The 22,318-nt window shown below is 40.3% G+C and overlaps 1 pseudogene; it reads left to right on the top strand.

Annotated features, from left to right (window-relative positions):
- The first annotated feature begins 101 nt into the window (after positions 1–101).
- LOC100998802 lies at positions 102–1,103 on the top strand (annotated as a pseudogene).
- The last annotated feature ends 21,215 nt before the right edge of the window (positions 1,104–22,318 follow it).

The following is a 22,318-nucleotide window of genomic DNA, read 5'->3' as shown; positions in this document are numbered from 1 at the left end:
CCTCTGTTTCTCTCCTGTGTAAAATGGGGACAATAATTCTCACATAATAGAATGTATGTGAAATCAGAGATCATACAGCTGCTGATCACATCTTGTTTGTGTTCCCAAGGGCACAAGCCTAGGGGTTCTGTGCATGGATCCAACCATCCCAGCCTTGGGTACAGAACTGACATCAGTCGATAGGACTGAGGAGGCCCATCTTCAACATTGTGACATGGAGATCATGATCCTCATGTTGCTGCTCCTCATCGTTGACCTGGTCAGGCTGGCAGGAAATGCAGTCATGCTCTGGCTCCTGCATGCACAGGAACACCTTCTCCCTCTACATCCTCAACCTGGCTGGGGCCAAATTCCTCTGCCTCTTCTCCCAGATTTTAGAAACCGTGAATTTCTACAGCGACTTCTTCCTTTCCTTCTCCACCTATTTCACCACTGTGATGACCTTTGCCTACTTTATAGGCCTGAGCATGCTGACTGCTATCAGCACCGAGTGCTGCCTATCCGTCCTGTGGCCCATCTGGTACCGCTGCCGCCACCCCACACACCTGTCAGTGGTCGTGTGTGTCCTGTTCTGGGCCCCGTCCCTGCTGCAGAGTATCCTGGAGTGTATGTTCTGTGGCTTCCTGCTTAGTGGTGCTGATTCTGTTTGGTGTCAAACATCGGATTTCATCACAGTCATGAGGTTGATTTTTTTATTTGTGGTTCTCTGTGGGTCCAGCCTGATCCTGCAGGTCAGGATCCTTTGTGGATCCTAGAAGATGCCCCTGACCAGGCTGTATGTGACCATCCTGCTCACAGTGTTGATCTTCTTCCTCTGCGGTCTGCCCTTCAGCATTCAGTTTTTCCTATTTTTCTGGATCCACATGGATTTGGGAGTCTTATATTGTCATGTTCGTCTAGTTTCCATTTTCCTGTCCGCTGTTAACAACAGTGGCAACCCCATCATTTACTTATTCATGGGCTCCTTTAGGCAGTGTCAAAACAGGAAGACTCTCTAGCTGGTTCACCAGAGGGTTCTGCAGGACACACCTGAGATGGATGAAGGTGGAGGGCGGCTTCCTGAGGAAACTCTGGAGCTGTCGGGAAGCAGACTGGGGCAGTGAGGAAGAGCCTCTGCCCTGTCAGTCAGACGGGACTTTGAGAGCAACACTGCCCTGCCACCCTGACAATTATATGCATTTTTCTCATCTTTGTGCCTCAGAAATGCCTCAATGATTCCCCCAATATCTTCAAATAGTTTTATTTTTAATCTCACATTTCTAGTTTTACTAAAATAAAGCATTAATTTGAAAGTACACTGTTTAGATCTTTCTTCATATTTCTAACAAATTTCCCCTGTTAACTTCCATTAAATTTTTCTTACTGAAAACTTTTACTTTCAATTTTTATTGAAATGGAAAGAATTCCTGTCCAGAACTGGAAAGCCCTGTTTTATAACTATTTCCTACCTGACAGTATCGAAGGGAAGATTCCTTATCTTTCTCTCAGACTACGTTCACCTAAAAATCATGTTTCCTTCTATGATTAGGGGTATTGCTGCAGGAAGGAAGCTCATTCTGGATAAGTGAGTTCTGCTGCCTCTAAATTTCACTGAATTCTCAGATATAGGGGAAAACAATGTCCTTAGAGACAGATTCTCTGCATTCATAGAAACAGTCTAGGAAATAGGTTTTATGTAAAGTCCTCTGCTGTCATTTGTCCGTGGCATGGTGACATGTTGGCCTTAGTTTCAAGTAAAGATAACCATGGTCCCTTCCCCTTGAGAACTAGTAAGTACTTACTTAGCTCTTCATGGACAAAGGGACGAGTATAGAGTCTATAAATATGACACGAATTCTAATTTGGCCATCTGCAACCTCAGTATTGGTTTCAATGTAGAAATTGTCTTAAAACCATTTATCATTTGCTGACAGATTCCTTCAATTGTACAGGAATTCTGAATACTTCTCATTTTTGTACAAGTTGTTCTGGCTGTAACTTTCAGTTAGTTTCATGGCCAGTCACCATAAGAAGCAAGATTGAAGGTATCTGACCTTTCGTGATAATGTCAATTACAGTATCTTGATAATAGCTTATCATTGCAACATAATTCTGATACATGCTGCAATATAGATGAACCTTGAGAACATTGTGCTAAGCAAAATAAGCCAGACACAAAAGAACAATATTGTAAGTTCAAAGTTTTCTGGTATCCAATCTAGGAAAATTGATGAACACAGAAAATAGACTAGGAGAAACCTGATGGTGAGGGATGGGGAGAGTATGACATCATTATTTAACGAGCACAAAAATTTTTGTTTGGTGACAGTTACATCTCATTGGCAATGTACTTAAAGCTACTGAGATGTATACTAAAAATCATTAAAGTAGTAAAATGTATGTTATGTAAACTTTACCACAATTAAAACCATTTCATTATGAAAACTTAGGATCAGTACAAACTTCAGGACTCTTCTCTGCCAGTGGTTACTCCTTCCACAGGTAACTCAAGCAGACAGAAGAGCCACCAAGAGAAGATGGGACATCACAGTGGGCTCTGTGCTGCTCACAGCAGTGAGGATGCCCCTCAGATTGACCCTCACAGAAGGGAGGTAACAAATGTAATTTGAGTACTCGGGACACAGTATAAAGTGGCTGTGAAAGTGGTAAAGAAACCTATTGTTTTCCATTTTCCCCCCCCACAAAAAAATGCATTGATGGCTTTTATAATACTGTTCATCATATAGAACGCAGGCCTTCTGAATCCAGATTGATTGCTCTTCCAGGCCCAGCTCTTTGCTGATTCTGTATCTTATGTATTCACACTTGATTTACAAATACCATAGTAGGACTTGGCTGTATGTGAGGGTTCCTACAGTTCAGAGGAAGCAGGAAGACAGTGCTTGCAGCCAATGCTCCAGGCATGGGATTTAGATGTGATGTCATCGGTTCGGAGTGGGGGTTACTAGGAGAGTCTACCCTGAGAGTTCGTGGTATCATCAATTGTACAGCTTCAGCTAACAATTTTGTCCATAATGAGGAGCCCTGGAGAGAAATTTCACCTGAAAATTGAAACAAAGACTGTTGGCCCTCTCTGGTCAACTGGTTATTTTGATTTCAGTAATATTCCTTTTTCTTTTGACTGTAAGAATACTTTAAGCTCACATAAAATATCATATTATCTTTAACCTATATGCCAAGTTTACAAACTTCTTTCCAGCATACCCCATGTTCTCATTCTCGGTGACTGCAGTATCCATGGAGGTAGTCCATACAGTGAATTGACCTTTCAGTTGTTTTTTTTAACTTTTCATTCTCAATGAATTGTAGACTAACAAGAAGTTACAAAAAAAAATGGAAACTTCCTGTATACCCATCAACCAAGCTACAGCAATAAAGACATGTTACATAAATGTATTATCAAAACAATGAAATTAATATCAGTACAATACAGTTATCCACAATACAAATCTTATCAGATTTCACTAGTATTTACATGTACTAATCTTTTAGGAGTGAGATACACCTTTGTGTATAATTCTATAACATTTTGTCACATGCATAGGTTCTTGTGTAGGTTCATGTAACAAAACAAATTCATATAACTATTATATAACCATCTTCACATTGAAGATACGAGAGCGTATCTTCACCACAAAAGAACTGCCTTGGGCTGCCCCTACTGTCATATCCATTTCATATCCCTTCCCAAATCCCTCTAATCACTCATCTATTCCAGGTCTTTAATTTTGTCATTTAAAGTGTGTAATATAAATGGAATCATACACTATCTAATGTTTTGAGTTTCACTTTTTTTTCTCAGCATAATGTCCTCAAGACCCACCCAAGTTGTTGCAGTTATCAATAGTTTGTTGTTGATTTTTTAAAGTACTGAGTAGTCTTCCATTGCTGGCTGCGCTATGTTGTGTTTCACTGTTCAAAAGTGGAATGACGTTGTGTTTTTTTCTAATGTGGCATTTATCAGTAAAGCAACTATAAACATATGTGTACAGATTTTTAAGTGAACATAGATTTCCAGTCTCTAGGATAAATTCCATGGTTGGAATCCTGGGGTATATGTTAAGCCTATGTTTAACTAGTTTTCTTAAAAATGCAGAAGAGTTTTCCAGAGTAGCTCTACCATTTTACTTTCTCACTAGCAGTGTCTGAAAAATCCAAGTCTCAATTCAATCAGAAACCAGGAGGTAAAGAATTCCGCTGATGAAGTACATAGAAGCTACCCTCCTGGAATGCCAACCAGGGTAGAAAAGGATGGAAAGGCATTCCTCAAGGCAAATGAGACTACCCCTCCCACCTTCTTATATCCTTCTATTTCCTGAGTTTTTCTCCATCTAAATGACATTGAATCATGTCTCATCTAAGCTCTATCAATGTTAATTTTTTTCTGTTTGCATCTTCTTTCTCTAGTGTCAATTTTATAGACAAAGACCCACATTCATAAAAAATGACTAAATTGTAAGTAATTTTAAAAATGGAAAACATGTTTCTTTTGGTTAGAGTAGCTTACTTGTTCTAATACAGACCCAAAATAAAAATACCTTAAACAAGAAAGCATAGCGGGTTCTCCTTACCCGTGGGTTCCACATTCAGGATTCACCAAATTGCAAATCATATGTTCAGAAAAGGAAGAGAAAAAAAATGATGACTGCATCCATACTGAACAGGTACAGAATTTTTTCCTTTCCCTATTCTCTAAAAAATACAGTATAGCAGACACTTACATGGCATTTATATTGTATTAGGTATTGTAAGAACACTAGAAATTATTTAAAGTATACAGGAGAATGTGGGTAGGTTATATAAAAATATCACACCATTTTATGTCAAGAAATTGAGCACCTGCATATTTTAGTGTGCACAACGGTACCAGAATCAATCCCCTGTGGATATACAGGATTGTATTTTAAACTTCAGCTGGAGGCTCCAAGGCATCATACATTAAGACTCCAAAAACTACTGCTCCCCAATCCCTAGAGAGTTGCCCTCATCCCAGTGTGGTCCCAGGCACATCAACATTCCAACCTGATGAAAAAGGAAGAAAAGAAGGAGAGGCTATGCTCCTTCTATTGATCCCATGGGCCAGGACTTGCTTACATCACTTCCTCTCATCTCACGTCAGGCAGCATGTAGCCACATGGTGTCATCGAGCACCAAGGAAAACTGGGATGTGGGTACCTCTGCTGCTTTTAAACTCTCAGAATTGTATGTGACAGAAGAGGAGAAGGGAGATTGCTGCGATCTAGCAGTCCCTATAGCCCCTGATTGTTTCTCAGATCTGTGCTTACATCAAGAATTTTTTTAAGAGTTCCCCAGAAATACTGAATGATGGGCAGGGAAGAGAGCGGAAGCCTCAGACAGGTTCCAGGATATCAAAGGTTGATACAGGCCTGGTTTTCATGGTGTGATTTCAGAAAAATAATTTTGACTCTTTGTGTCTCAGCTTTTTCTTACGTTAAATGAGGATATTACAGTAGATGGTCTTTAAGGAATACAGGCTAAATGTTGTCAATGTTACAGTGAACAAAAACAGGCATGGCTTAGTCTTTATGGAGCTTCAGGTTCCATAAGGAAGACAAATATTTCAAGAGTTATATAGGGTATATCAAATGTATGCCCTAAATATAGATTGTAAAGTGCCTTGAGTGGAGATCACAGAGGTACTGGTTTTCCTCCCATTTTCTTTTCTGGGCAACCAAGGCTGTGCAAGCTTGTCTAAGAGAGTTCATGATGGATGCATTCAGTCTTTGATCCCTCTCTCCACCTCCACAGAAGGAAGAGCACTCTGTACACTTGGAGGCCTCCTGCACCTGTGAGTTCTCTAGATTCCAGAGAAATGGCTGCCTTTCAGGCAGAAAGGGGCTCTTAGATTCTGCTATCTGTTCCTAATTGACTTTGACCCAATTCTCTTTTGTTCCTTATTTAATTGGCTTCTTTTCTCTGTTCCTGGAATTTGCTCATGCTTTTTTTTCATGCACAATTTTGACTGCCATTCTGGATTTAACTGGGAATTACTTTGCTACCCACTCCAATTCATGTGTAAGTGATACACAGTGGTGCTGGGTCCAAAGGGCTGGTCAAAAACATGGACCCTGAGGCAGCCTTGCTGGGTTCAAATCCATACTATGTAAGAATAGGAACAAATAACTCATCTGTTTTGTACTCCAATTCCATTCTCTCCAAAATGAGACCACCACTGATTCTTACCTCACAGGACTCTGAAAGGATTAAAAAATACAGTACCCAGTAAAATCTCAACCTGTTATTCACCCCAATGGGAGTTATACCCTTTCTCTAGTGGAAATCTGTAGGAGAAACTCTCTCTACATTCCAATTCCTGCACTTTTTCAACTTCCCCTTATAGACTCCTCTCACAGAAAAGCTTTCATCAGCAAAGAAAACTCTGCTCAAGATCTCCTGAGAGAAGGAATGGAGTAGGTTTATATTATACACACCACAGCACATCACTTAGTAGTCCTCCATAGATTCTCTCATAATTCAAATACCTCTTTTCAGTGGCACTCAGATCTCATCCTCATCCTCTTCCTCCTCTATTTTGCTGTGCTGTCATATTACAGGTTCCCTGGTAAAATTCTTCAACTCTTTCCTTTCCAATTCCATTTTCATTTCCACTGTAAGGAACTTTTCCTGCATCACAGGCCTATATGCTCAGAGCCATTAGCACCAAGTGCTGCCTGTCCGTCCTGTGGCCCACCATCTGGTATTACTGCAGCCAAGCAGGATGCCCGTCAATGATCATGTGAGCCCTTCTCTGGGCCCTATCCCTGTTGCTGAAACTCCTGGAGGGTTATACAAGTGCAGGTGTCCTTTTGGTAGAAAGATTTATTTTCTTTTGGATATATACCCAGTAGTAAGATTACTGGATCAAACAATAGTTCTAAGTTCTTCTTTGAGAAATCTCCAGACTGCTTTCCATCATGGCTGAACTAATTTACATTTCCTCCAACAATGTATAAGCATTTTCTCTTCTCTGCAGCCTCACCAGCATCTGTTGTTTTTTGCTGGCATACAGTGGCACGATCTCGGCTCACTGCAACCTCTGCCTCCCAGGTTCAAGCGATTCTCTACCTCAGCTTCCTGAGTAGCTAGGATTACAGGCACCCACCACCACGCCTGGCTAATTTTTGTATTTTTAGTACAGACAGAGTTTCACCATCTTGGCCAGGCTGGTCTTGAACTCCTGACCTCATAATCCACCCACCTCAGCCTCCCAAAGTGCTGGGATTACAGGCATGAGTCACCGCGCCTGGTCAGTTTCTTGACTTTTTAATAACAGTCATTCTGACTGGTGTGAGATGGTATCTCATTGTGGTTTTGATTTATATTTCTCTGATGATTAGTGATGTGGAGCATTATTTCATATGTTTGTTGGCTGCTTGTATGTCTTCTTAGGAGAAGTGTCTATTCTTGTCTTTTGCCCATTTTCTCACACAGTTATTTGGTTTTTGCTTGTTGAATTGTTTAAGGTTCCTTATTGAGTCTGGATATTAGATCTTTGTCAGATATGTAGTTTGTGAATATTTTCTCCCATTCTGTAGGTTGGCTGTTTAATCTGTTGCTAGTTTCTTTTGCTGCACAGAAGCTCTTTAGTTTAATTAGGTTCCACTTGTCAATTTTTGTTTTTGTTGCAATTGCTTTTGACAACTTACTAAAAAATTCTTTCCCAAGGCTGATGTCCACAATGATGTTTCTTAGGTTGTCTTCTATGATTATTACAGTTTGAGGTTTTATATTTAAATATTTAATCCATCTTAATTTTTGCATATGGTGACAGGTAAGGATCCAGTTTCATTCCTCTGCATATGGCTAGCCAGCTATCCCAGCACCATTTATTGAATAAGGAGTTCTTTTCCCATTGCTTATTTCTGACAATACTGTGGAAGATCTGAGGGTGATAGGTGTGCAGCTTTATTTCTGCATTCTCTATTCTGTTCCACTTGTCTGTGTGTCTGTTTTTATGCCAGTTCCATGCTGTTTTGGTTACTCTAGCCTTATAGTATTGTTTGAAGTCAGTTAATGTAATGCATGCAGCTTTGTTCTTTTTGCTTAGGATTTCTTTGGCCATTTGGACTCTTTTTCGGTTCCTTATGAATTTTAGAATAGCTTTTTATAAATTCTTTTCATTATTTTCTGTGAAAAATAATGTTGGTAGTTTGATAAGAATAGTGTTAAACTTGTAGATTGTCTTGGCAGTATTGCCATTTTAACACTATTGATTTTTCCAATCCCTGAGAACGAAAGTACTTTCCACTTGTTTGTGTCATCTATGATTTCTTTTAGCAGTGTTTTGTAGATCTCCTCATAGAGAGCTCTCATATCTTTGGTTAGATGTATTCCTAGGTTTAATTTAATTGTTCATGGCTATTGTAAAGGGGATTGCATTCTTGATTTAGCTCTCAGCTTGAACATTGTTGATGCATAGAAATGCTACTAATTTTTGTAAATTGATTATGTATCTTGAAACTTTGCTGAAGTCATTTATCAGTTCTAGGAGCCTTTTGGCAAGGTTTTTAGGGTCATCTAGATATAGAATGATATCACCCTCAAAGAGAGAGAGTGCTTTACTTCTTCTTTTCCTACTTGGAGGCTCTTTCTTTCTTTCCCTTGCCTAATTGCTCTGGCTAGCACTTCCGCTACTATATTGAATAGGAGTGGTGAGAGTGGGCATTCTTGTCTTGCTCTGGTTCTCAAGGGGAATGCTACCAGTTTTTGCCCATTCAGTATGATGTTGGCTGTGGGTTTGTAATAGATGGCTCTTATTATTTTGAGGTATATTCCCTCAATGCCTAGTTTCTTGATGGTTTTTATCATGAAGGAATGTTGAATTTTATCAAAACCTTACCCACATCTATTGAAATAATCATAGAGTTTTTGTTTTGAATTATGCTTATGTGGTGAATCACATTTGTTGATTTGTGTGTATTGAACCAACCCTGCATCCCAGGAATGAAGCCTACTTGATCACGGTAAATTAACTTTTTGATGTGCTGCTGGATTTAGTTTGCTAGTATTTTATTGAAGATTTTTGTTTGCTAGTATTTTGTTGGGGATTTTTGTGTCTATGTTTGTCAGGATGTTGGCATGTGGTTTTCCTTTTTCATTTTGTCTCTGCCAGGTTTGGGTATTGTTTTTATACTGGCTTCATAGAATAAGCTGGGGAGGAGTCTCCTTCTCAATATTTTGGAATAGTTTCAGTACAATTCGTACCCACTCTTTTTGTACATCTGGTATAATTCAGCTGTAAATCAGGACAGATGATCAAGGCAGAAAACTAACAAAGAAATTCTGGACTTAAACTAGACACTTGACAAAGTGGACTAATAGAGATCTACAGAATACTCCACCTATCAACCATGGAATATACATTCTTCTTGTCTACACCTAGAACATACATTAGGATTAACCACATGCTTGGCCATAAAGTCTCCAGGGTTTTTTTGTGGTCTAGGGCTTTTTTGGTTGGTAGGCTTTTTTATTACCACTTCAATTGTGGAACTCAATATTGTTCCGTTCAGGATTTCAATTTCGTCCTGATTCAATCTTGGGAAAGTGTGTGTTTCCAGGAATTTACCCATTTCCTCTAGGTTTTCTAGTTGCTGTGCATAGAGATATTCATAATAATCTCTGGGGATCTTTTTGTTTTTCTGTGGGATCAGTTGTACTGTCACCTTTGGAGTTTCCAATTGTGAACATTTGGATCTTCTCTCTTTTATCAAGCTTGTGGTCTATTGATCGTGTTAATCCTTTCAAACAACAAACTTTTTTGTTGTTGTTGATTCTTTGTATGGATTTTTGGGTCTCAATTTAGTTCAGTTCTGCTTTGATTTTAGATATTTCTTTTCTTCTACTGGTTTTAGGATTAGTTTGTTCTGGTTTTTCTAGGTCTTTTAGGTGTGATGTTGGATTGTTAATTTTAGATCTTTCTAACTTTCAAGGTAGGTGTTTAGCACTACACTTTCCTCTTAATGCTGCTTTTGTTCCATCCCAAAGATTTTGGTATATTGAGTCTCTGTTTTCATTTATTTCAAAGAAATTTTTGATATCTGCCTTAATTTCATTGTTTACCCAAAGGTCATTCAAGAGCAAGTTGTTTAATTTCCATGTAATCATGTAGTTTTGAGAGATCTTCTAGGTATTAATTTCTATTTTTATTCCCCTGTGGTCTGAGAGTATCGCTGGTATTTCAATTTGTCGGAATTTATTGAGACTTCCTTTATGGCCAAGCATGTGCCTAAAGTATGTTCTATGTGTAGATTAGAAGAAAGTATATTCCATGGTTGATAGGTGGAGTGTTCTGTAGATCTCTATTAGGTCCAACTGGTCAAGTGTCCAGTTTAAATCCAGAATTTCTTTGTTAGTTTTCTGCCTCAATTATCTGTCTAATGATGACAGTGGAGTGTTGAAGTTCCCCACTGTTATTGTGTGGCTGTCTAAATCTTTTTGTAGGTCCAGAAGTACTTGTTTTGTGAATCTGGATGTTCCAATGTTGGGTACATACATATTTAAGACAGTTAACTAAGTCCTTTTGTTGAATTGAACCCTTTGTTATTTTGTAATGCCCTTCTTTGTCCTTTCTTACTGTTGTTGATTTAAAGTCTGTTTTATCTGATATTAGAGTAGTTACCACTGTTCTTTTTTGTTTTTCATTTACATGATAGACCTTTCTCAAACCCTTTACTTTGAGGATATGGGTGTCATTATGTGTGAAATGGCTCACTTGAAGACAGCAAATGAATGGGTCTTCTATAATCTAACTTGCTACTCTGTTTCTTTAAAGTGGGACACTTAGACCATTGTTAATTTAAGAACTTTCTAACTTTTGAGGTAGTCATTTAGCACTATAAACTTTCCTCTTAACACTGCTTTTGTCGCATCCCAGATATTTTGGTATGTTGTGTCTTTGTTTTCATTTATTTCTAAGAATTTATTGATATCTGCCTTAATTTCATTATTTACCCAAAGGTCATTCAGGAGCAAGTTGTGGGCATTTCGATCATTTACATACAAGTGTATTTGGGGCATTTAGACCATTTACATACAAGGTTAGTATTGATATGTGATATTTTGATCCTGCCATTAAGTTGTTAGCTGGTTGCTTTGTAGTTTCCATTGTACGGTTGCTTTATAGAGTCTGTGGGCTATGTGCTTAAGTGTGTTTTTGTGGTACCATGTATCTTTTTTGTTTGTTTGTTTCAATATTTAGAACTCCCTTAAGGATCTCTTGTAAGGCTAGTCTAATGGCAAAAATATTCCCCTAGCACTTGCCTATATGGAAAATATTTTCTTTCTCCCTTGCTTATGAAGTCTAGTTTGGTGGGATATGAAATTCTTGGTGGAAATTTCTTTTCTTTAAGAATGTTGAAAAAAGGCCCCGAATCTCTCCTAGCTTATAATATTTCTGCTGAGAAGACCACTGTTATCCTGATTGGGTTCCCTTTGCATGTGACCTGACCTTTTCTTTTTGCTGCCTTTAAGATTGTTTTCTTTGGCATTGACATTTAGACAATCTGGTGACTATATGCCTTGATGATGTTTGTTTTGTATAGTATATTGCAGGTGTTCTCCGGATTTCTTCTATCTGGATGTCTACCTCTCTAGCCAGATTAGGGAAATTTTCTTAAATTATTTTCTCAAATATTTTTTCCAGGTTCTTTACTTTTTCTCCTTCTCTGTCAGGAATGCCTATAATTTGTAGGTTCGGTCACTTTCTATAATCTCACATTTCTTGAAGACTTTGTTCATTTTATAAAATTCTTTTTTTTTTATTTTTGTCTAATAGGTCATTTGAAAAGAATAGTCTTCAAGTTCTGAAATCTTTTTATCTGGTTAGTCTAGTCTATAGATAAAGATTTCAATTATATTTTGAAAATCCTAGGCCAGGCGTGGTGGCTCAAGCCTGTAATCCCAGCACTTTGGGAGGCCGAGATGGGCGGATCACGAGGTCAGGAGATCGAGACCATCCTGTCTAACCCGGTTGGGCCGGGTGCGGTGGCTCAAGCCTGTAATCCCAGCACTTTGGGAGGCCGAGACGGGTGGATCACGAGGTCAGGAGATCGAGACCATCCTGGCTAACATGGTGAAACCCCGTCTCTACTAAAAAATACAAAAAAAAAAAACCTAGCCGGGTGAGGTGGCGGGCGCCTGTAGTCCCAGCTACTCGGGAGGCTGAGGCAGGAGAATGGCGTAAACCCGGGAGGCGGAGCAAACCCGGGAGGCGGAGCTTGCAGTGAGCTGAGATCAGGCCACTGCACTCCAGCCTGGGCGACAGAGCCAGACTCCGTCTCAAAAAAAAAAAAAAAAGAAAATCCTTAAGTGAGATTTTCAATTCCAGAAGTTCTGATTGATTTCTTCTTAGGATGTTTATCTCTTCCTTCATTTTCTGGATTGCTTTAGAAGTATCTTTGTGTTGATTTGCAACCTTGTCCTGGATCTCATTGAGCTTCCCTGTGATCCATGCTTTGAATTCTTTATCTGTCATTTCTGAGTTTCCATTTTGGTTAGAGGCCATTGCTAGAGATCTAGTATGATCCTTTGGTGGTGTCACAGCTTTCAGATTGTTCATGGTGCCAGAATTCTTATGCAGCCTCCTTCTTATCTGGGCATGCTGGCGTTTCTAATTTAGGTAATTATTTCCTTTAATTTTTTTCCATCTTTATATGTAATATTATTGGGTTTTTCCCCCCTTTCCTCTCTCACTAGGGGATGGGACTGTAGAGAATGCTGAGTAGGATCTTTTGGCTTTGCTTCTATAGCACTATGCACTTCTGTTGGCAGGTTTTATATTAGGTTGTGCAGTGCAACCTACAAGCCAGTAGATGGCACTTACAGGTAAGAAATGGCTGTGGCCAACAATGCTGGGTATATACTTGATCCTTGCTTACTGGGAGAAATTCCCTCTTGCCCCAAGCTGTGGTCTGATTCCTGAAGTGCACAGTGGTTTGAGCTCCCTGTTCAGCCCCAGGAAGGCAGAGACTAAGATGGGTGGGAGCCGAGATGGATGGAGACCAAGATGGGCAGAGCCCAATCACACAGTTCCACCTACTGATCACCCAATGGCAGACACATACACCAGCATCCAGTCGGCAGCCACCAAGTCCTGAAGTGTGCCTAGGTGTGGAGCTGGGAAACCTCCTTGGCCCCAAGTTCTCTGCATGGGGATGGGGGTGGCTTAAACTCCTAATCCAGAAGAGTAGGTGTTCCAGATGCCCAGAAGTCTACCTGGGCATAAAGTAGAGAGGGCCTCACTGTACCACAATCTATGTCCAGGAAGGGTGGGATGGCTCAGGCTGCTGAAACAGAAGAGCAAGTGCTCCAACTGCCTGGAGATATGCCTGGATGTGATGCAGTGAGGGCCTCCATGAACCAGGATCTCTGCACAGGAAGGGTGGGGCTGCTCAGGCTGCCAATCCAGATGAGCGGATACTCTGAATCCCTGGAGATCTACCTGGGCATGGAGCAAAGAGGGCCTTGCTGTACTTTGATCTATGCCCATGAAGGGTAGGGTAGCTCAGGCTGCTAGTCCAGGAAAGTGGGTATTCTAAATACCTGGATTTCTGCCTGGATATTGGGCAGAGTGGGCCCTGTTGCACCACAGTCTCAGGGGAGCAGGCTGGAGTACCCAGAAATTACACATGCAGACTGCTTCCAGATCACCAAGCTGGCTCTGGCCCTAGTCTTGCCACGTAGGAGAAACTGCAGCTGTATCAGCTCTCCTCCCACCCCAGGCTTATGATGGGGGAAAGCACAATTCCAGCACCTACTGCTGAGGCATTTTCACACAGTTCTGGCTGTAGAGGCTCCTAATCTGCTCCAGAGTAAAGACTCCAATCTCTGGCCTGAGACAAAAGTGCCTGCGTGGCCCCACAGCCAGATCACTGAAGAATGACTGTATATATGTATGTGTATGTGGCCAGATTAAAAAGCCTTCAACATACTACCTGGGTATTGTTGATGGTTATTCAGGGCCCAAGTGCTCTTCAATTAGCAGGTGATGAATGGTGCCAGGACTAGGTTTTTCCCTTCAAGGCAGTGGGTTTCCTCCTGGCCCCAGGGCATATCTAGAAAAATCACCCAGTAGCCAGGGCCTGGTAAGATGGCCTGATGACTCTGACCAGTACCCTATCCTGCTGTTGGCTGAGCTGGTTTTCAAGATGCAAGACAAAGTCCTCCCCAGTCTTCCCTCACATCTCTTCAAGTGGAAGGAGGGGTTCTCTTTTTGAACTATGGACCGTATAGCCTGGAGTTAGGGGAGGAGTGATACTAGCACTCCCTTTCCTGCCCTTGCTGGTGTCTCAGTAGGTCACATGTTCCCCTAGTCTACTTGTTCTGGGCCCAGTTCAGCACTAGTACTTGCCTAGAAGTTGCAGTCCTTATGGCCTAGACTGCCTTTCAAGTTTATTTACAGCCCCAGAGCACTTTAGCCTATGGCAGTAAGGTTTGCAGAAACTCAAATTCCAACAGCTGGGATCAGAGATGACCCTCTGATTAGGGCTGGTTTAAATACTCCCTCCACGGGCAGGTGTCAGCTGAGTTTGGTCCAGTTTTCTTTTCTGCTCTAACAAGGCAGCAATGACTTCCATGCCTCACAATTGCTGTACTCTCCCTCCACTAGCACACACCCCACGGTGGGAGGGGAGGAGTGACATCGGCAATTCAAGACTGATTTTTCCACCTCTTCAATGCCTCTTTCAGTGATACAAAGTTAAAACCAGGTGCTGTGCTCACCTGATTTTTGGTTCTTATGAAGGTGCTTTTTTTGTGTAGATAGTTGTTAAAATGGTGTCCTTCATGGGGAGATGATCGGTGGAGACTTCTAGTCCGCCATGTTGCTCTACCTCCCCAGTTATTGATTTTCAACCTTTCTCTTTTTTAATGTAAGCATTAAAGGCTATAAATTTCACCATAAGTAACGTGTTAGCTGCCTGCTACAATTTTGATGTTTAGTGGTATTATTTATTATAAATATTTAATCTGTTCTATAATGAATAGAGTGTGCTGGATCATTTTTCAAACATCTCAAGGGTTTCTGTTTACCTTTCTATTATTGAATAGAATGAAGTTTGCATCTATTGTGGTCAGGGAAGCTACTTATAATGATTTCAATCCTTTAAAATGTTTTGAGAATTGCTTTGTGGCCATAATATGGTCTATGTAGGGAAATAGTCCACATTCGCTTGAAAATAATGTATATTTTGAATATATTGTTCCATATATATCATTAAGTCATATAGTTATTTATGTTGTTCAAGTCTCCTATATCTTTACAGATTTTTTTTGTCTTCTTTTTCTCTTTTATTAGAAGTGTTGAGTTCAAATCAGCAACTATGATTCTGGGTTTGTATGTTATTTTTAGTTATGTCAACTTTTACTTTGCATGTTTTAACTCTGCTGGTGAATACATGTTTAAGTTTGTTATGTATTCTTGATGAATTGACATTTTTGCTATTATGAAATATTTCTTCTTTTCACTAGTAATACTTGTTACCTTAAATTATAATTTATATGATATCAGCATAGCCATGCCAGCTTTATTTTATTTAAGATTTTCATAGTTTATCTCTTTCATTTTTTGTTTTGTTTTTTGAGATGGAATCTCACTCTGTTACCCGGGCTGGAGTGCAGTGGCACGATCTCGGCTCACTGCAACCTCCACCTCCCAGGTTTAAGCAATTCTCCCTGCCTCAGCCTCCCAAGTAGCTGGGATTACAGGCACCCACCACCACGCCCAGCTAATTTTGGTATTATTTACTAAACATGGGGTTTCGCCATGTTGGCCAGGCTGGTCTTGAACTCCTGACCTCAGGTGATCTGCCTGCCTCAGCCTCCCAAAGTGCTGGGATTACAGGCATGAGCTACTGCGCCCAGCCTAGTTTATCTCTATCATTTTTTTATCTAAATTATGTGGGTCCGTATATTTGAAGTGTACATCTTATAAATATAATACAGTTGGGTCTTGTTTAAGATTTAGTCTGGCAATTTTGTACTTTTAACTGAATCATTTAGTCCGTTTGTCTGCAATTTAATTACTGATACAGTTGGTTTTAAGTCTGCCATCTTGCTATTTGTTTTCTATATGTCCTATCTTATCTTATCGTTAATCCTTTTTTCTTTTTATGAATTGTGTATTTTATTTAATCTTTTCTCTTGTATTAGCTTTTTAATTATACTTTTTTAAAATTTTGGTCATTGCTCTAAAATAGCACTAACAGAAATAAAATGTGAGCCACATTGTAATTTTATATTTTATAGGCTATATCCAGAATATTATTTTGTTATGTGACCAATATAAAAGATTAATGAGATATTTTATATTCTATTTTTTGTATTTAGTCTTTATAATCTAGTATATATTTTACACTTTACAGCACAGGAAACAACAACTGCAGAAAGCATGAGCTTACAAGGCAAGACACCTTAGGACTTGGGCCCCTTAGGAATAAAGATCTGGATGCCAGGCAGGCACTTGAATGCTGGTAGATCCAGGGAGCCAGAGAACAAGGGCACAGCTGGCATCTGGGCTAATAATAACAGCTAACAATGATTGAACACCTAATATGTGCCAGGAACTAGGTATATTTTTCTCATTTAATGTTCACAATAGCCAGAAGAGGTGGGTGCTAATGTTATTTCCTCATTTTAGACAAAGAACTGAGGCACACTGCACCCTGGTGCCACCTGTGCAGTGACCGGAAGCTTACATTTGCCTAACACTAGGTTCCAGTATCAGGAATCTCCCTGAAGATACATCTCAGTCATGTTATTCAATAACTCCTATGACCAATTGAGATAATAATTTGCCCTCCCACTGACTTACCACTTGTCAACTTCATAACTGGTTCAGAGGTTTAGTGGAGAAATAGAGGGCTATTAACTGACTCTCTAAAACCCCAGCATCCTAGACTCCATCCAAGCTCTTCTCATCTTCCTACACTGCCCTCTCTCACTTTACTTGTAAACAGTGCTCAAAAAAACTGTTAACAGGACACAGTCTGAGAGAGAAGAAAACCATCTCCCCATCTATCACACATTCCATTTCCATATATTCACTCTTGGATGAGAAGAAAGTATCAGAGAAAAACTTGGAGGAACTTCAGAAAAGGGGATAATTTGGAGAGAAAAAAAAAAGAGAGAAGAAGAAAGTTTGTGAGGACTGGCCGAGAATCTTCTTTAAATTACTATGTGGGCATGAAGGATGTGATGGGGCAAAAATGGAGCAGAGAGAGAGCAAAAGAAACAGTGAGAGGAACAGAGACAAACACACCCAGAGAGACACAGCTATAGAAAGAAAGAAAATCAGAGAGAGACAGGTACAGAGAGGCAAAGATATAGACTCATGGCTGGTGCAGAAGCAGTGAGGCAGACAGAGGTGGTTCTGCCTGTGTTTCCTGATTGTTCTTTTGTCCATTTTCCAGACATCTCAGCAAAATGAGTCAGTTTGGACAGTTCTACCATCTCCCACAGACCTGTCTCAATGTCAGACATGCCCCCAGAATTATTTTCCATTGCATTTTCTATTTCTAGAAGGGTGAATTATCCATGTTGGTCCTACCCCAGTAATATCACCCAAATAGAGAAAGAGGCCAAGAGAGGTGTAGGGTCCCCCAATGCCTTGACCACTCTATGACCCAGTCAGCTAAAGGTTTTTCCTAGCAGGTTTGCACCCAAGCTGGGGCCTTATAAACATTCTCAGGCACTGATAAAAGTATCTAGGTTGTTGCCCAACACACTGGAAGAAGCTGTCCCTGGCCTCGTAGCCAAATTCCTTAAACCCTCATAAAAACTCCATACCCAGACCCCTTCACTGTGGTTATACCTATGTACAACACCCCTTTCCTCTAGTGTTTAGTAATTCTTTCTTTGGAATCCCCCATCTCAGGATTGTTTGGGGCATTCCCTTGTGGCCCTGCTGCCATTTCAGGGGCAATTCTAGCCACGAGTTAAGCGGAATGAAACAAGAGATAATGACAGAAGGGAAGAACCGGAGGAAAAAGTAAGGCAGGAAGAGCCTAGAATCTCAGACTGAGAGCCTCAGGCTCAAACTCTCTGTGTGGCCTTGGAGAAGTCACTTCCACCCTCTGGGTCTCAGTTCCTTCATCTGTAAAGATATGAATCTAAAGAGCCCCTGGGGTCCTTCCCGGTTCTGTGAGTTTGAAGGACTCAGAGAGGAGCTGTCTGGGTGAAAGAGAAATGAAGATCAAGCAAGTTACTGATAGGAGCTCCAGTGAAAGTCAAACAGAGAAATGGCCTAGAAATTTGTTTCACAGAAGAGACAATCATGGAAGAGAAGTCATTGAACAGGAGAGAGTATTCAGAGCTACATCAAATCCAATGAACAAATAGTGGGTATCAGGTGCATGCAGCACTTACAAGCACTGAAGAGTTTGCAAACAAACTCCATCCTCCAGAGCTCTCAGGCTCCTAGAAAGAATGCCAGGTGCCCTAATAATCATGTGCTTTGAGATTAGAACAAGAATAAGAGGGGTTGTTCTAATCTGAGTGGTCTGGAAGTTCAAGTAAAGGAACAGCTAACTGCTTGAAAAATTGCACCAGGAAACTCGATATTTGCATGACCCTGAACCCTAGATGGAAGTAAAGAACCAGCCTCTTCAAATCACACAGACTATCCTGACTTTCCCTCCTCGTCGTATGGTATGGTCCATCTTAGATTTTTTACAATGAGAACAAATTAAATACACGGACAAGTGCCTTTTATACACTCATACTTTTAATAACATAGATGCCTCAAGTATAATAATGTATGACTCAGATTGGTTATTACCTTTCAATTTCTGAAAGAGTGTGTTAGTCTGTTCTCACACTGCTATAAAGAACTGCTTGAGACTGTAATTTATAAAGGAAAGAGGTTTAGTCGATTCACCATTCAGCATGGCCTGGAGGCCTCAGGAAACTTACAATCATGGCAGAAGGTGAAGGAAAAGCAAGGCACCTTCTTCACAAAGCAGCAGGGAGAAGAGTGGCAGAGGGAAGGGGGAAGAGTCCCTTATAAAACCGTCAGATCTTATGAGACTCACTCACTATCATGAGAACAGCATGGGGGAAACTGCCCCCATTATTCAATTACCCCCACTTCGTCTCTCCCTTGACATGTGGGGATTATGGGGATTACAATTGATGATTACAAAAGATGAGATTTTGGGTGAGGACAAAGCCAAACCATATCAAGGAGTATTTCAGTTATTTTTCTGCACCTCATGTAGTGGTATTAGGCCTTTCTTCCCTCTGTCCTCTTTCATTTAAGTATTGACCACAGGTGGACTTCCTCTCTTTACAGGGTCTCTCCTCCTTCAGTTCCACCACATGCTACCCAACAGAGTGTGCATTGCACAAATCCAGGGGCAGGACTCACATAGACCACAATGCGGGTGACATCCCCTGGAGTTGTTCAACACTAGGACTTAGCTTGCTTTTCCCACACAGGGATCTTATGGAGACTGCAAGTTTGACTGCCTAGGGCAAATGCCCCTCAAGGACTGGCCAGTTTTGTTGGCATAACCCAAATTCCAAAAGGACCACCATCTTCTCCCCTTTATTTTACCCCCATCCATCTTTGGAGTGCATCTTCAGCAACCTCAACCATCAGGTGTCATGTTCCAAAAACATGTGCAGAAAACTGTCAGGTTTTAACCACCTGCCTTCTACCTTGAAGGATTTCTGGAAGCTTAAATATATTCATTAAATGCGGCAAGGATAGTAACTACTTAAACAAAGCGAACCCCTGGAGACATGGATGTCAAGAAGAACCCAAACTAGATAGTTTGGTGGTTCCATCCAAGTTCAGTGATGGATGGACTCCAAAGATGGATGAGGGTAGAATAAAGGAGCGAAAATACAAGTAATTAGGTTTTGCTTCTGAAAAAGAGAAAAAAGAGAGAAAAAGGGAAGAGACATAAAAGAACCTGCTAGGATGATGTTAGGCTGGAAGCTACATGGGGCAAAATCAGGATGCCAGAATCAGGATGGATGGCAGAAAAAAAAAAAAGAACATCTAATAGGTGATGCTAGTTTCCCAACTTGGACAAGTTTCTTAACCTCTGTGTACTTCTGTGTCTCAGTTTGTTAAATTGACTCTATTCCATGCTTACTCCTTCTGATATTTGCAACATATTAAACCAAATGTGAAATTAAATTCCATCAAATCTCACACACAAAAAAGCACTCAAAGGCACTACACAAAACCTTGGTGAATGTGATGAACTTTAATAAAGATTTGAAATTCATGGGATAAGTAGGGTCAATTACTAGCAGGAAAAAAAAAAAGGCAGTAGTAAAAATTGTCCCCTAAAAGAATCATTCTATGCTAGAAATCCATGCCAATTTGCATCTACTACATCATGATTTTATTCAGCCCTGTCCTACACTGTCTCTCTGTTATTCAGAGTCCACTGGGATTTTAGTCAACATTACATTGAAAATTCCAGAGGATAAACAGCCCCTTTCTCTCCAGTAACCAGTTAATTGAGAATGTAGCAGGTACCAGCATAGGCAAAACACACTTGCCCAGGCTCTGACATTGGGGAAATAAAGAAGTTGACAAGATATATCTCTGCCTTCTACCAGCCTACAGCAGTAGGGAAAGAGAGAATGCCTGTGATCAATATCTACTACCTCAGAGCTAGCTGAGAAGAGGAAGGGAAGTTTAGTGATGTATGGAAAAACTTAGAGAAAAGGTTGGAATTTGAGGAGGACAGCCCCTGTCTTAACATAGCATGTCATCACTCACTAATGAGGCCATTTCCTGGTAACTATTTTTTTTTTTTTTTTTGATTATTTGATCATCCTAACAATCGCTTAAGGTGGGTAAGTTTAAGACAAGAAGATTTTTAACTAAAAGAAGTGGAAAGAAGAAAATGCAATCGAGTCTCATGGTAATTGTTGGCACAGACACAGAAACTATTTAGGAAACATGAGACCATGTAGAGGTTTCATCTCTTGTGCCAGCCCCATCTGATTGCAAAGTCTATAAAATGCTGCTTTCAGAAGAATTTCGTTTTTAAGCCCAAGACAGGCTCAATGAGACAACATCCTGGGATCTATTAACCATGTCTGCCATGGATGGAGTTTTGGAGGATGATCCCAGAAAATAGAAGATGGAAAGGTAACTAGGAGCCAGAATGTTAAATGTCAGAGGGTCTGAAAAGGTGACTAGATTTTGTTTTCCCCAGTTGCCAGAGGTGAAAAAAACATTTTTATTAACATGGGTTAAGCCAAACTATATGACATGTCGATCCAGGTGGGTGTGACCCCTGAATCTCTAATAGTTGAAAATGAAAACTCAGGACCAATTTCATAACCACAGTACCGCTTCTTGTGAACCTATGGACATATTCTCTCAGCTCCCCCTTCTGGACAATCTGAGGTTCAGCATCACAGCAAATAGTATGTGTGAAGAGTGATAGGACTTAAATCACAACTGGATGAGGGCTGTAGTCACACCACTGGGAGGCCTCTTTCTGTCCCCTGCAGCTCTCTGTGGGTCTCCATAGGCAGAGAGTAAAGCAAATCAGAATCTTGTCCCCACTAAATTTCCAATACAACCACCACAACCTAGTTATGTTCATTTGTATCAATCATGCTCCCCAGGGAGAAAACCTCAAAATTTTTCCAAATTTAGGAACACAACAGTCCTCACAACAGTGCTGATGTATGTACATTCACCCTAAACTGAAGAATATCTGTGACTGAGTAGCTACCAGCATCCCAGTTCCTGGCAGGGCAAACTTCCATCGTTTTATAAATGCAGGTCCAAACTCCTAATGGAAACCCTTATGTCCAAATGTCATCTATAAATTATCATATGTGATTCCATTGAATATTATTTAACCCCCTAGTGGAATCTGAGGCAGCGCTGTATAATCAAACACCTTAGTATTTCTGCAAAGAAACTTATGAATGTGCCCAATAAAGGAGATTTAAAAAGATGACTTTCTACGTCATAGCATTTCAGATCAGTTAGTTTTGGTTCCAAATTTATAAAACAACTTTCAGTTTTCAGAGTTTCAAGGATTTGGAATTTGCAGACAGAAGAATATGAACATGTATCTATGGGCATATTGAATCAGTTCAATGACCAGGGTGGAGAACCCTTTCTACTGTTTCCCTAGGAGTAAATGGGCTGAAATTGTTGTGGTTAATCTTCAGGGAAGGGCCTCTCACCACTCAGTTTCTTTCAGGAAATTTTTTCCACCCTGCAGACTGATATCTTTATTATTGTCATCATTATCAATATCATTATCATCACCATCACTAACATTTGTTGAGCATTTCTTATGGACATGCTCTG

This window comes from Papio anubis, chromosome 12 (assembly GCF_008728515.1).
Source record: "Papio anubis isolate 15944 chromosome 12, Panubis1.0, whole genome shotgun sequence".
In the NCBI taxonomy this organism is placed as follows: domain Eukaryota; kingdom Metazoa; phylum Chordata; class Mammalia; order Primates; family Cercopithecidae; genus Papio; species Papio anubis.
This window is presented reverse-complemented; position numbering and strand designations above follow the sequence as displayed.